The sequence below is a fragment of the Siniperca chuatsi genome, linkage group LG7 (assembly GCF_020085105.1).
Source record: "Siniperca chuatsi isolate FFG_IHB_CAS linkage group LG7, ASM2008510v1, whole genome shotgun sequence".
NCBI classification, from domain to species: Eukaryota; Metazoa; Chordata; class Actinopteri; order Centrarchiformes; family Sinipercidae; genus Siniperca; species Siniperca chuatsi.
The window spans coordinates 18461744-18478090 of NC_058048.1; the positions used below are offsets into that span (position 1 = coordinate 18461744).

Here is a 16347-nt window from a genome sequence, read left to right on the forward strand (position 1 = left end):
AGGAAAAATAACTGCTGTTCAGCTTCAGGGAAAACTCAAAACACAACAAAGAAGCTGGTCCTCCAAGATGCAGAGATAAAAGAGATATGTAAACATGCCACAGCAACAACAGGGGGGCCACATCAAGAGCTGGTGTGTGAGCAAAGCATATTGTAAGCTGGCAAAAAGTTGGAATCACTCATCCACCTACAAGATCAAATATTCATACACATGACCAGGGCACAGATTTGTCCCATGGTGGGATTAAGGAAGGGAAATGTGTTACTGACATAAGAAACACATCCTCTTCTCTTTCTACAAGAGGAAGAGGGAAGGCTTAAGAACAACGGCAAGGACAAGTGTGGAAGCAGAACTGCTGCAGAGATGGAAATGTGCTAAAACACAGCAGACTCTGCCAAGTAACTTGTTATAACACTCACCACTTCCCCCAGGTTCTCAGTCTGGCTTCAACCTTTTGAATCCCCCCCATAGCAACCAGTAGTGCCTAACATCATGTTTTATGTGCTTTGGTCTTAAAGAACTTTATCACAGAACTGTAAGCTAGGATGTGCAGGATTCATTCTCTGTCAAGCTAACACTGGATACCAAGCATGGACGAGGCAAGAGGTGTTCAACATTTCCTCAAGTGCCTTTAACATGTAGTATTTATCACTGGTATGGTATGTATACTACTGTATGAATATTGTACTACTATACTCATGCATATTCATCACAATAACATTATAATTTCTTCAGTTTGAGACTCCTGACTCCCAAGCTGCAGTTGGGAGTCAGTCTAAACTGTCAATGTGCGGGATTATTTCTTGTCAGGCAACCAGCGGGGACTCAGGGAGTTTCAATTTTTGTACGGATACAGTATGTCCCTAAATGTTCATCAGCATCAAGATTACAGGCAGACAGAGTAAACTATGGGTACAGTTCAACATGTTTTGTAAAACGTTATATAATTACGTCCGATTCTGGGGTTCAACATGCTACACTTTCACTTGTTCTGAGGATATGCTGGTGCGAAGCAGGAACATTTCACTGCTCTAAAGAAACACTCATACAGCAAATTGTCTTGTCAGAATTGTAGAAATGATTAGCTGATGATAATATATGTGGTTCTGGCTGTTTTGCAGCAAAGGTTTCAAGGTTGTAATGTAGGCAGGAAAGAACATCTGGGTGTGATGAAGACTTGATAGTGTTAAAAGGAAAGAGTGGGATGGTAAGGAGAAAGAGAGGGTGCTGCGAGGAGGAGAGCGCGTGATGGTAGGCAGCAGAGAGGAAAGCGTAGTGATGAGACCAAGAGGCCCAAGTGATGGTGTGGAGTAGAGGAGAGTGTGATGGTAGGATGGGATTTGAGTCTTAACTTCATTAGTTCCGCCTCAGTCTGGGGTCTGTAGATTATGTCTAATTAAGCAGCTTAACATGGCTTAAAAAGCACCACACAGAAAGCACAAGAGCCTTATCTGTCAACCTACTCAAACGATTCTACGCTTCTCCTTTTCTTCCTGTGGCAAGCTAACATAAATTCCCTTTGCATGGCCTTTATGCTAGAGAGATTAGAGGCTCTGACATTGGCGTGAGCTGGATAGCTAGCAGCTGCAGCGATAGCAGTGTGGGCTGTGAAGAGAAAGGGAGAGAGCATGTGTGGCGAGCAGTGGAGAGGCAGAGGGGCAGGAAGATGCTTCCTTTCCTGACTGCAGGGGGAGAGAGTCGATAAAGGAGGGTGGGGCTCACCAAACACGAGTCCTCCTGTCATTCTAATCAGTATTGGTACACCACCCAGAATTAGGCCCTACAGTCGGCTCATTATCAGAGTGTAACAATACATCACCAACCAGAGAGCAGCATTACTAAACAGACCAAAACTGCTGTGGTCCAGGTAACAATCTAAAATTACAGGTGATTTCTTGAACAGCTGTATAAGCCAAAGAGGGGTGATATTCTCTACAAAATAACATGCACACAAGCATTCCAGTTATGATCAGATTTTGGTAGTATTCTGGGTATGTGTTGTGCATGTAACATCATATCCTGGTTTCAGAAACCTGGATAAAGCCCTCATCCTGGCTTTGAGAAACCTAAATATGCTTACTATAGTACTCTGATAGAAATGATTACTGTTACACACGGTTTCTGATCACTGTCATGTGTGCAGGCACGTTCCCAATCTAGTTATTTAGTACTTAGTCAGTAAAACAAAACAAAAACTGATAATAAATTACATAATGATGTATAAAACCTTTAAGCAAAAATGCCAAAGGTTCACTGTTTGTAGCTTCTCAAATGTGAAAATTAGCTATTTAAGTCTTTTTTAATGGTAAAATGAATACATTTGGGATTTGGACTGTTGACAGACATTTGAATATTTGGATTGGATTTTGGAAAATTGTGATTGGCATTTCTTACTATTTTTGGGCATTTTCTAGACCAAACAATGAATAGATCGATCAAGAAAATAATTATTAATAATATTAATAATTAATCCATGGTGAAAATAATCTCAGTTTAAATTTAACTGGTGATCTAGCAGAATGGTAAATGCAGCAGTCTCCAGACAGCTATAAACAAAAGTGGGTTCATCCTTAACTGCTGAGGTAACTCAGTCAGAATAGAAAAAGCAGAATAGTTGAAATATCAGAGTAAAAGACAAAGTCCCCCACCTAAGACGATTACAAACCTATCATGTTATAATCTGAACAGGTTTCTCATCTTCCTTGTAAATGTCTTATCTCAAACATGATCAGAACCAGCATGAGACTCAAAACTGGGATACGATTGTGCATGTAAACATACTCATTGTAAAACCGTTACAACAGCAACAACAACCTTTAACAAACATATTTCTGCTGGGTTGGGTTACTGTAAATCTTGTTTGGTGAGACACCTCATCACAACAGCACAGCAATAAAACACACTTTAACTGAAAAGTGTGAGTGTGCCCTATCCAGTTCTTCCTATACACCACCTGTTAATTATCGTGCTGGAGTATTGTCGCGGCAACAGCAGTGTTGTGTGACATCATACATGTCTTGCTGCCGAGCAACAATATTGTTTTATGAGACTGTGGAGGTTGGAGATAGCTGTAACAAAACACAGGAGTGTGGCTCTGCTCAGCTTTCCATCCCAGGCAACACTCCCCACCTCAGGCATGCACACACAGAGCGAGTTACAGGTAGATCAAAACACTCCTTTTTCAGTATCTACAGGTATCTCACTCCCTAATCTTCTTCATTCCTGCCTTGGTTAAGTTATATCTTTTGTGACATAGGTATGCAAAACTAAAACCATATGCAAAAAACAATTCCCTCTTATCCACAAACACCATCTTCCAGGTACTGAGGCAGGATGTACAGTATTATCTCTTGTGTGGTTTCAGACTGGGCAAGGCAAGATGGCCGCCCTCAAAACTGGTCCATCTTGTCAACATGCACTAACACACCAGGGGATGGAGGAAACTGTTCACATGCAGACTGTGACATTGTGAAGTCAATGAGTAGCCTTTAAGCAAAATCCACAGAGCGTCTCCTTCTGACACCAACTCATCACATTCAGTCCAAGCGCAGAGAAATCAGGTCTAGTGCAGACACACAAATAGGTGCACAACATGAGGTATCTAAATGACAAAGAAAGAAAGAAAGATCTATATGTGTTTATTTCACACTTGCTTTGGCAATGTTAATGTCTGTTTCCCATGCCAATAAAGCCCCACTGAATTGAATTGAAAGAAAGAACAAAGGAAAAGAAAGAGACAGAAGTAGAGACCAACAGCTACAGAGAAGAGAAGAAGCGAGCAAGGTAGCGATAAAGAGATAAAGTCAAAGCCTGACTGATACAGTGAGGAGAAAGAGAGCGCTGGACTTGGAACGGAGGGAGAGATGAAGAGAGAGCTGCTATCTGATAGAAGGGATTTGCCCTTCCCTGGAACAGTAATTTACTAAAGCCATTCTACAGAGGCCCATCAGTGGCGATCTGCTGGCAGATTAGATGACAAAAGCTCATCCCTCGCTTTCCCCCCAGCCAATCAGCGCCAGGCAGCGAGCGCAGGGCAGAGGATGAAGGGAGGACAGAGGAGAGGAGGGGCAAAATTTCCTGTCTCTGTCTGCTGAATTCAGGGAGGCCACATACACAAACATAGTCACACACATGTGCGCAGAATACATACAGGAGATTGGATTGGAGTCGAAGCTATTACTGTTGCATTTTCCCACCCTCAGGATACAGCAGCTAACACTGTTTGGTTGCAAGAGCTTGGGATTTGTCATTTCTAATCAGTTTTCTGCTTGTTTCCTCTGCACTCGCTTGTCCTTTTCGCAGTTTGTATCCTGCCCCGAAGGCCCTCAAAGCATTCCTCTGTTGTATTGGTCCAGTCACTTCTCCCCCCCCTGTCTGCCTCCTCCCCATCCCTCTCTCCATCTCCCTCTCTACATGCACTGCAGAGGCCTGTCAAGTGTGCCCCAGCTGTGCAAGCAGTGGGAGCTGTTTACCATGGTGCATCATCAGGGAGGTCCGGGAGCACCGCCCAACACGCAGAGCTCTCGCAACCTTTGCACAAGTGTTTCGCACATGATGTTGAACATTATAGACCCTCTGAACAAGTCAACGACCCAGCGTGCACAAAAACAACCAGTCGCTTGAAAAGTGGCAAACTCCCACAGAATGAAACGCAAATCGCAACTTATCATATTCTTGACTGGGTAGCAAAATGAAGCAATCTCTGAAAAAGAAAAATATAAAAATTTGCCCAATTTAAATTCAAATCTGTCGACCTTGTGGTGTAACAAATGGTTGCAGTAGCTCATAGATATACACACGCTCTCTCTCTGCCATCACTGCTTCCCATCTTCATCTTTGGAGCTGCTTCCCCAACCTCACAAGAGACCCAAGGACCCCCTGATCCCCTGAGGAGTGGGCTGACATCACCCACCCATGTCTCCTGTCAACTATGACCTTTGGAGGGAGCAGTGAAAAAGGAAGAGAGGAAAAGGCAAGGCCCTAGATGTAAGCTCTTTTCTGTGGTCTCAAAGCTGCACGTGGAAACTCTCAGTGTTGCACAATTTCCTAGAATCTGACCCACTATGGCCAAACACAGAGAGTGGGGACAGAGAGAGAATATATTTACATAGTTGTGAAGCAAAAACTGAAATATTGTGGATGGGAGTCTCTGTAATATATGAGTATGCTGAAACAGAGTTTGTTTAAGGTCTGACAATAAGTGTGCTCATGTGTGATACTTGGAGTTGTGGTGCAAGGGCAGGTTAAACTAGTCTCAGGTACTTGTTTGGTTTGTTCTACCAAATAGCACACAAAGAAGTGCCCTGCAATCAAACCAGCATGACTCAAATGATCTGACATGTTTATAGCAACACCTAAGCTGATGGTTCTGATATACTTTCTGGATTTCCCTTACAATTCTTCTCTTCCTAAGAGTCTTGACTCTTTCTGGCTCTTGATCTCTCTGACACATGCATACGTATTTTCACAATATATACACAGCAGGTGGCAGAAATAATGGAAGTATCAACGTCCCTATAATAATAGATTTCATGTCATTTCTGGCAGAAACCCATGAAGGCAAGGTAATTGCCAATTACTGCTGTAACAGTGGTTCTAAATGTTCATTTCCAAGATTACAATGACAGTGGAAAACACCATTTCAATCACATGTCCCAGACATGACCAGAATCATCCCTTTTTTAAATTAAAAATAATAATAATTTTCTAGCTTTTTGCCTTCATTAGATAGGAACAGCTGAAGAGAAACAGGAAAGGGGGGGAGAGAGAGAGAGAGAGAGAGAGAGAGACCAGAATCATCCCTAGCTTTGTTTAAAATCATTACATTTAAAAGCTACTATTAGTTGCATTGTGTATTTCACTAAATTAGGACCACGTGTGTCCGAAATACTGTTGCTTTTTGTCACAAATAGGATGTTTTCGCCATTCTGTCACCATGTATTTGTAGCATATAGTAACATAAAGAATAAGAACCAACATAAGGGATGAGAACCAATGTAAGGAATGAGACTTGATAACAATGAATTTGCATTCTCTTCATGTCTGTCAATCATGCACATTATCCACATGGCATGGCACACAATGTAAATATTCTATATAGAAGCTGTTAGATGCTGCTACTATTGTTTGTTTAAGATAACTGTAGTAATGTCTCAAAATGGATGTACTCAATACATACTCTATGGTTAAAATAAAGCATTACTATCAGATAGCACTTGAGTCAACAAGTAGAATGGATTTCCACTTACTAACTCTTAGCAACTCATTCTTCTCAAGTGACTTTATTGGACTAAAAGACTATAGACTAGGAAGCAAGAAAAGCCATTAGCCTGAGTTCACATACATGTGAACATGCAGCATTTTGGATCAACTTTGTTCAATCTATCTACTATTATGTTTAGTGAGGACTAATCCAGGTAGGGGATTCAAGCATTACTGGTGTAGAGGCTGATCCATTTATAAATAAATTCCTTTTGCATAATGTAACTTAAATTTGATGTAAGGATTGGAGTCATTTCGTAATGTATGATGTAGCCTGTGATCTAGCCAAGGACAAATTCCAGGCACAATACCATGATGTCTCTGAGCTTGTTTAATGTCTTTCTTGATTGTTCAAATATATTTGTGAATTAATGTCTTCTCATTAACCAGATGTGATCAACAACTGAGAACAAAAGACATTTTTAATCAGCATTTACCACAATCACTGCAGGATGAATATGCCATTAGTCATTCAGAGTCATTAGTGATTAACTACTTTGCCTTTTAGGAGTAACTGCGTGAAAACATAACATCCTGCATGAACAAACACTGCCAGAGCACCAGTAGCTTCAGACTAGTATGGGGGCCAGTATCCCTCTTGGTTGGGATCCACAGAATCAAGTTCCATTTTAAGTTTCAATTTTAGCATGCAATGATTGTTGTTGAAATATCTTTTATAAAAATCAAATAAGTGTAATAATAATTACTTTAAAAAAAAGGGGGCATGGCACCAATTTTACATGTAAAAGTCATTTTACTAGTCATGGGGAGGACTACACAGCCTGTAAAAACAGTTGTACAATGTCTTCTGTGGCTCTGTTGGAGTTTTGTCGAAACTCCAAATTTGAGAAAATTAATCAAGTGGGCTTGGACACTGCTGAGTTGCATTGTGGGAAATGTAGGATCCAGTGTTTTGACATCTTAGGGACAAAAAGTCAGTGCCTCTGTTGCACAATTGTTTTTAAAATGTCTCTCACAAATCCCCTAACTTTAAGGAAATTAATGACTAAATAGCTGGTGTAATCCTTAAATGGGTGTGAATCATTTTCTCATTACTTGAAAAGGTCAATTAGATATTCCACGTCATTTTAAAAGATCACGTCCACCTGTACAGTAGAAAGACTCAAATGTTAATTCAAAATGTACAGAGGGAAATGCTACCTCCACTCTTTGCAATATAGACCCTGTGCTCCTCACTACGCCCACCAAAGTGATCTCAACTCTGGCACTACAGTGGAGAAAAGGTCTCTGTGGAAATCTAAGACTGGATTGACACTGTAACTGTAATAAAAATGAACATACAATAAATCATCTAGGACAATTACAATATGTAAATACATAAAATGGCACGCAGAAATGGTCTGTCAATGTCTTGATATTCATGTTTCACCAAAAATGAGTCCAGCTGAGGTTCACCTTTCTCCACCTCATTTTCTTTCTGGCAGTCACATAGATTTAAGCTACAACAGGCCCAGCTCGTCCTGACCTGACAAACTGCATTCCCAACGACCTTTTCCCTCATTGGGCAAAAAGGTCTGCATTCTCTTTTCTCCGATGACTGTGACTAATACGAGCCGTAGTGTGGTGAGGCTGTCCTCTCCCTGAACAACCCTCAAACTAAAAACAAATGTAACAATGTTTACATTCTTCACCCATGTTTCCCTTACTTTTGTCTTCTTTAACTTAGGACATACATGGGAGTCAGCATAGCAACAAAGGGAGAGGCAGGACTCACACAGACTGAGGTTTGCAGATTGTGGCGATTTACAACCAACGATGATACATTAGAAGTATTATTAGAAATAGAAACATCAGCAAAAACTATTGAGACTGTCTTCATTTCACACTTGTACTATATTAGGCATTAGAGCGTGACTTTGACTACGCTTACAGTTTATTCACTGCAACTTTCTTCATTCTGTACAGCACTGGTTAAATCAGCTGATCCTAAATAATTGTAAACTATAAAATAAATTTTTAGAGTTAAAAAGCCACACTTGGGTAAGTGAATGGGTGGTGAATTGAGACATTTCTCCAGTCCTCATCAGGAATGTTACAAAATGGTGGATCCTCAGGAGCTGCTGGAGCACTGCAACAGGAAATGAACTCTGACATAAGAGCTATGGACCTTGGGGCCCCTACTGCATCCTGGGAAATTATTGCACTGACAAGAGAAATGACTCATGTCACCCCCAAGAAAACCCAACTCGGTGCTAAATCCATTTACAATCCTCTAAAATGGTGGATATATAGATTTACAGCATTCATTGCAGTCTTTTCTAATTGCCTCTAGAGTCAATCACTAAAGGTGATTCACCACTAAGAATATTTATTTAGCACAAATTAATATGCTGTTTGCCCAACAACAGTAACAATCAGCGTAACAAGGTCAAAACCAGGCCAACACAGAGACTGTTAGACTGGCGGAAATCGTGGTCTGTCTTTCTTTCATGCAGATGGACCAACCGGCACAACAATAAAGACAGCCAACAACAGAAAGAAAAGGGAGGGGGGAGAGAGAGAGAGTGCAAGCAGTAACAAGAATGGCAGTGCTACCATCCTAAGATAGCATAACACAGTACCACTTGGCTCAGGCTGCTTTGGGTGTGCTTCCACTATCGGTAAAATCCATCTTTTCCACCGACGCCACTGTTAGTCCCCGCTCTGTGTTATGACCATTTTTCCAGCCATGAGACAATAGTATGGACATCATTAGCTAAGTGGTGGCTGGATGACAGGCGGTGGCACTGCGATCGATAACGGCAGGCCAGGCTATCCACAGGCTGAGCAGTGCTTACTCATCAGCCCTGGGCTTGCATGAGCCCTAGCTTGGGCCAGAAACTGGGACTAGGCCAGATAAGCGATGTGGAGGTGTCAGGGGCTCACTGCCTGTGATAACAAATGGCTATGAAGAGCCACCTTATCTTCTCACCTTAAAGAGGGTATGATGTCCGCTGTCACACAGCTGCCTAACGGCCAGAACCACTCTGACAGTTATGTTATGAGGGTGAGGGGTCAGCCACTATTGGTCACATGTGTGTGTGTGTGTGTGTGTGTGTGTGTGTGTGTGTGTGTGTGTGTGTGTGTGTGTGTGTGTGTGTAGACTACGAGTCATGTACACACTTTTTCAGACTGTTTTGGTGTCCTAATGATTGAAAACAACAGTTATCCATTTCCAATGCTAATTTCCAAACTTTCAAAAGTTGACTTGCATTACCCATGAATACTAAACAATAACAGCCACCTAATTATTTGCAAATGTTAAAATGCCTGAGGCAAGCTCCAAATACCTAATCAAAACATCGTAAAAAATGTACCTTGTCAAAATACAAGGGTTTTGGTGTGTGCTTGTGCATGTGGGAGAGACAGTGCCAGCACATGTTCACTGGGGAGATGCCAAAGGCCACCAGAGTGGTGGCCAGATCCCCCTGAAGTGGCATCTGAGACAAACATCTAGTGACAAGGTGGTGCCCTTCCTGTGTCCTTAACCAAAGCTGACAATAACAAGGCACTGTGCACCAAGGGCAGGAAAATGGAGGCATGGTGAAAGCCATGGGAACAGAAATAAACAGAAACAGAAATATTCGACAACAATGTGAAAAAGACAAAGAGAAAAAGAAGCAGAGGGGATTCAAGAGCAATCGATAGAGCCTATAGGAGGAGTTTGAGAAAAGTAAGAAAACCTTGGGGTCAAGTAAGGTACTTTCAAAGGCTTCTGGTTGTCTGGGTCTGCAGGCCCTTTTCCCTTCCCTCTACTCTCTACTTCTGTCCCTCTCTTTTTTTTCCTCTGATGCTTATCAGTCTGTGATTAAACCTGCCAACTTTAATTAGAATACGTTCGAAGTAGAACACCTCTCTGCCTCCCACTCTCCACCTCTCTCTTTTCTGTGAGTGCTGCAGGTGTACGAAGACACTTGCAATAAAGTTGTCAAAACTCTGGGCAGAAGCAGCATGTTTGAGACATCATGATAGATAGACAACACGCTGGGATAACAGGCAAACTAAACATCATGTTCCGGCAGTGTCAATATGCATTAACCATGAGCATTAACATACACATGCCTAAAGCAGTTATATTTTGACAAAGAGACTGTAACGACTTACAGGGCCGGAGATTATATGTGAATATCACCACAACCTCACTTCCTGCATCATATTCCACTAGACACCAAAAGTATTATGGCTACTGTGTAAAAAATTTAATGAAAAAGCAAATAGCTGTAGTTAGTCACACACCCTATCGCTTTCAATTACAATGTTACAGTTTGAGGAGAGGAGAGGAGCTAAGGTGAAGATGCTAGTTTTATATATTTTTTCTAAAGTTGCAATATTATACATGACAGGAGCAGCTTACATGTGCAGGCAGTCTTCATAGATAACACCCCAACCTCAGAGTCTCTCAGTCACACACAAGTTGCTGCTACAGGAGCCTATTTTTTACCTTTCCGAATGAAATTAATCCGTCTGATGATGCCCAAGGAAGTATAACTCCAGCACTAAATAAAATGACTGCACAAGGTGTCCTATTGACATGTTGCACGGTAGGTAATCAGAGAGAAATGCTCTATCATACGCAATATACTAAATCCAGCACTCAACCTCTCTCTACTTTTGAAAAGGATAGACATGCATTGAGCGCTAAGCACCATTATTGCTTGACTGCTGAACTTCCTAGTGAACCAACAAGTTTTATCAGAATATACAGAACTACTCCTGCAGCTATTACACGGAAGAAGGTGTGCCACCCACGGCACCTGCCATCATTCAGAACGGGAAGCATGTGCAGAAAGTATAGACATTCTGAAATTAGAAAGTAACCGGAGAAAGCATTTACAAACAGAACTGGCTGGTTTATTCTGCTTAAGCGATTATTCTGATTATTAGAACAATACTAGACCAGGGTCCAAGCACCCGCTGCAACATGTAACCACAGGTGCACTGTCTCTGGGCAATCAGGACGATGAGGCCATCACTGAACAGGGCTTAAACAGATGGTTTTATAATATATAGCTCAAGCTGATTTGGCTATTATTCTAATTATTAGTAGAACAAAAAAGGCTCCATTGTATGTCTTCTGAATCTTCCCCTCACCTTTGACCTGCAGCACCCCCACCCCCCACCCCCCACCCTCACCCAGGCATGGTAGGTGGACTTCCTACAGGAAACCCAGGGACGCCACAACGGAGAATCTCCAGAGAGAAAGTCAAACAATGACACACAGGGATTTCTCCTCCTGACTCCAGCCCAATCTAGACAATGAAGCCTGGAGACTTGCGAATGAGATGAGGGTAGGTCAGCACGACAGGTTAAGACAAAAATGAAAACTAAGTGTTGGGTTAGTGTGGGAAATGTGTGAGTGTGTACAGACTACAAAAAGTTATCCTTTAATACTTGTGTAGGTGGATTTCAGGGCTGCCTCTCTTTGTTTCTGAGGGTGAGAGGTTTCCAGTGTCTACACCCTTTCAAAATCCCAAGTACAGTCACCGTAAATACTGACTCACTCGAAAACAGAGGCTGTTATACCCTTAACATGATAATGTAATGGAGTATGTATGACAAACCTCTCTTTCCAGGCTAGTTCCCTAGACAATCCACAAAACTTGGAGAACTTTAGGGTTAAGAACCGTGTTGGCACAGTGTGTAGGTGGTACAAACTTTCTGTGTGCGATTACAGCAGCAAAAGTCCAACCTATTGAACTCTGGGCAGTGGCCTCATTTCATTGGCAGTGACCATCATAACATCTTATCTACGGACACGCTGAGTCATGGAATTCAGCTGTGGCCAATAGCCAAGCAGCAGGGTTACTTATGGCTGTCATTGATTGGTTGATCCCTGAGCACAAAGCTGAAAGGGCACATACCAGGAACACAGCCTGAAGCAGAAACTGGCAGCAGTTTGCTTGTACTTAACTTTACTCTCCCATTCTTGTAGCTTTTTTTTTTCTCCAACTGACGACCAACTTTGCTGCGTCACTCTCTCACTGTTTCTAGTTTCTCCCACTTCTCCCCTCATGTTCCCCCTCTACAGCTCTTTCAAATTACCATAGCCCATTACCCTTGTCCCTCTGTTGTGTAATTGTATCTGGAATAGCAAAGCAGGGACACTCACGTCCAGAGGTCACCATTCCTCTGTGGCTTACATCCTGGTCCTTTATCTCCATGGTCACCGAGCTTCCAAACAGAGCCACCATCTTTTTTTTTTCTTGCAAAGAAATATAATGGCTAGTTAAAACTATCTCTACAGAGCCCTATGGGCACCATTCAAATCATTAATCATATCGAAAGCCCTTACATTCCACTAGCATTATCCATTAATATTGCATTTGTATTGGAAAAGCAATACCATAATAATATGGGCTTGGGATATAGAGCAAATGCAATCTTTATTACTGATTGATTTCAGTGAAAATTATTTTCAAAGTTTTTGGCTGAACCATTTGTTGTAAAGGGCTTATGCACAGGATATTTTTTCAGAACTTTGTTCCCTCAAATAAAAACTAGACACAACCACCATTGCTGATTTGGGGTCAGTTCCCTCATACATAATTCAGCCATTCAGGATACAGAGCTAAACTGGCTCTAAAACAGAACGGGGGCACACTACAGAGGCCTTTATATCAAGCTGTCCCCATCTGCAAATCTGTAATGAGCAAGGGAGCTGAAACAGTGGGGAGAGAAGAGAACCTCAGTTCAACTGAGGCAGGCACACTTTCTAATGGAAATTCAGATACAATCATCCCAGAATGCACTTCTCTCTGCCTAATAATCGGCCACTAGAACAAGGCAGCCATTGAGGAGAGTGACTGTAATCTGGTCCACCAAACTCCAAAGCCACCCGCTATAATTAGCTCCTTTCTCCATCAAACACAGGCTAACACTGACTCACAAGCAAACCTCTCCTATAATACAAGAGAGGGGAGAGATTTAGCGAATGGCACATTTTCAGATGAGCGTGGAAATTTTCCATCCTTGGCATATGGAGTCGCCCTGGGTTGACAGGTATGCTAGCTGTGAAATCCACAAATGAGCAGGTGAGAGGCCACAGTTTCATTCAGCAGCACAGTGGTTTGTGGAAATAAAAGCTTGGGTTGACATGGAAATAATATGGTATGGGGCAAGTTTTCAAATTGAGTGGTATTACAAGCCAGAAACACATCATTCCTTATTAAAATAACCTGCCCACAGCTTGGCTAACTGATTTAGGGCATTTTTCACACTAAAGGGCTCAAGTACTTTCCAATTACCTTTCTCATTTGATTACTGGTCCAGTGTTGAGAAGTCAAGTGAGGACTATTAGAATTAGACATGATATGAGGAGTAGGCTGTTTCTGTTACGAAGCATGCCAACTCCTGTGTTTATCTGTCCACATAATGCGGGACAGAATCTCTCTTCCCGTGCCCTCATCAAAGGATGTATCTGCATCTCTGGCCTACATCCTGACAAACAAAGCCTGCCCACCTCTAATCCCAGGAACATGTTCTAGCCCAGGGACTCACAACACAATCCGCAGCCCAGAGGCAGACAGACAGACAGGGGTGAGTGCTGGTAGCTAGCCTGATGCCTGGGCAAATGGCACAGCTATTAGGGGAAGAAGAGGCTTCCTGGAGAGGTGTGACTGCACTGCAAAGGGCCCAATTCAACAGAAGTGCTGACAGCTGCTAATGCATTTACCTGAGAGTCTTACCAAGGAAAGTGTGTGTGTGTGTGTGTGTGTGTGTGTGTGTGTGTGTGTACTTCTTCCATAGCATGATCTTCCCAGTAAGGTTGATTAAAATCAAAGAGAGAGAAACTCAGTCATGCACTGCCAGCAAATGCGTCAACTATGTGTCAACTTATTAGCTTAAAAAGGATGTAAAATCCACCACAAAACACCATATATCAATTTTCAAATGACAAAGTTCCTGTTTTGAAAATGTCCCCTCTATCTGGCAGTGACACAGCATTACAGGCCACAGTCGTTGCTGCGCAACTCTGTTAAGGCCATATCACAAATCCACACAGACATTCACCCACTTATCTCACTCTCTGAGGTCTTTCACCATCAATCTTAAATCAATATTCCCAACGCAGGTAGAAAGATCACCTTCAAAATGCAAGTACTGAAGTCCAGTGGAAGGACTCTGACAAAAAGGGAGTGGCTGGCAGGGCAATGACCACTTTGCAGAGATTAAGTCATTACACACCGGTGACACAAAAATAGATTAATGGTAGTGGTAATTGTTATCATTAGGTCACCCTAATAATCAGTCTATCTGTACCTTAATCTTACAACATGGAGGGGTAGACATGCAGCATCCAGAGAGGCAAGTTAAATATCTCCACCTGAGATATTTAATTGGTGGTAAAATAGCTAGACAGACACTGTCACATATCCTGTCAGAGAACAGAGCAGAGTTAGCTCCTGGCAGGGCGTATGCACATTAGCTAACTGTGTCACCAGGAAGCTCTGTACATGTCGCTTTGATGTTTGCAAAGTTAGTGGGACATTTAATAAGAGAGAAAATAAGAACTCATGACAAAAGTTTCTTATGTTTAAGAGCATTTAGTATGAGCAAAATCTGATGAAGGCCATAGTTTGTGGCTGCTAACATGCCAAACAAAAGCCTAGGCAGTTACATTAGACAACTTTAAACTTCACAAAACCTCATTTAAAATTCACTTAAATGTTCTTTATAACCAGGAGCTGATGAGCACATGAATACTTAAGCATAACATGCAGACACAGCATCAAACAGTTGCTTGACAGTCCTTATAGTCCAACCTAAACATCCTATTTCCCCTTTACCAATTGAAAGTCCTTATTGCTCCTTATATTCAAGGAATAACAAGGGTAGGGGGGTTCTCCAGGCCTGACAAGACCAATGCATTCCAGGTGTTGTTGTACAAACAATTTTAATGTTTGGACAAGATCAATTTTTAAGACCCCCCCATTCTCCTCTGCAAACTTCCCATTTAAAAACATGTACACGGCAATTGTAGCCTATGATAGAACAGGTTTTATTTTTTATACCCCTATGGATGCATCATCATTATTACTATAAAGGGCTTCAAATCACACCAGCCCTCAGGGGGACTGGGGTTTACTCCCAATTTCTTGTTATTCGCAGCACTTTAAATTAAACCAGGCTGCAATGTAGGGGGAAGTAAATGAGGTAAACGCCTTCAAATATATTTTCAGCATTGTTTAGCTCTTCTGATTGTCCGTGCACATGTATTATTTGGTGTAAAATAAGATTATCTAGTATATTCTACATACCATAGCATTCCTCCCTCTCTCCAGCTCTGGTCCACTCCTTTCTTTCGCTCTTTGCGACTCACAGCCGGTGAAAGACTTTTTAAAAAACAGACAAAAAGACTTCCTACCAGCACTCACATCGATTATTTTCCGCTGGGTTTTTTGTTTGTTTGTTTTTTTACTAAACAGGCTTTCTGTCCATTGCGTCCCACATTAAGTGCTCATTTTCATCAGTCTGAAGTTTTCAGCAGCGAGATGCATCTCTCTTTTTCTCTCACCCTGTCTGAGGAGAGGAAGAAAAAAAAACAACTAAATTCTCGTCAGGAAAAAGGAAAAATGCTGTTGAAACTCCAGTCTTTTCACTGCGCGGCTGGAAACGTCTCGCGAAGAGAAAAGGGGGAGGCGTTGGAGAGCGCTGTTTCGGTGTGTTTTTTCTTCTCGGTTCAACCACCACGTTGTTTTGACCAATTATTATTTCCTTTGTTGTGTCAAAAATAAAAGAGTCCGTAGGAAACGCGATCACAAGCTCTGCCTTTATTTACCGAAGCGCTGCTTTAAGTGAACAACAGCTCGTCCGAAACCGTTGTGTTTTCTTTTCTGACGTTAAGACCCTTACAGGCTAAATGTGTGACGGTGTGTATAAGTCTATTTTTTTTTTCAGCTTCCCAATAATGGCGGACCTTCTCCCGAATCCAGCATCTCCCCATCTCCCCTCCTATTCACACAACTGAGAGAGAGAGAGAGAGAGAGAGTGTCTCGCCCAGCGGTTCACGGACACAATTACAACACACACGCACACAGTTTACGAATATTATTGCTTAGTGCCGCCGTTCATCACTACACCAAATGT

The 16347-nt window shown here is 42.0% G+C and overlaps 1 protein-coding gene across 2 annotated transcripts in view; it reads right to left on the bottom strand.

The window, feature by feature from the left end:
• The window catches only part of arhgap35a (Rho GTPase activating protein 35a), a 62908-nt gene extending 46671 nt beyond the window's left edge, over window positions 1-16237 (bottom strand). For both annotated transcript variants that reach the window (XM_044203998.1, XM_044203999.1), the window contains exon 1: window positions 15519-16237. The gene's annotated coding sequence lies outside the window, so the exon portion shown is untranslated. The remainder of the gene's footprint in view (window positions 1-15518) is intronic.
• Between the last annotated feature and the right edge of the window lie 110 nt (window positions 16238-16347).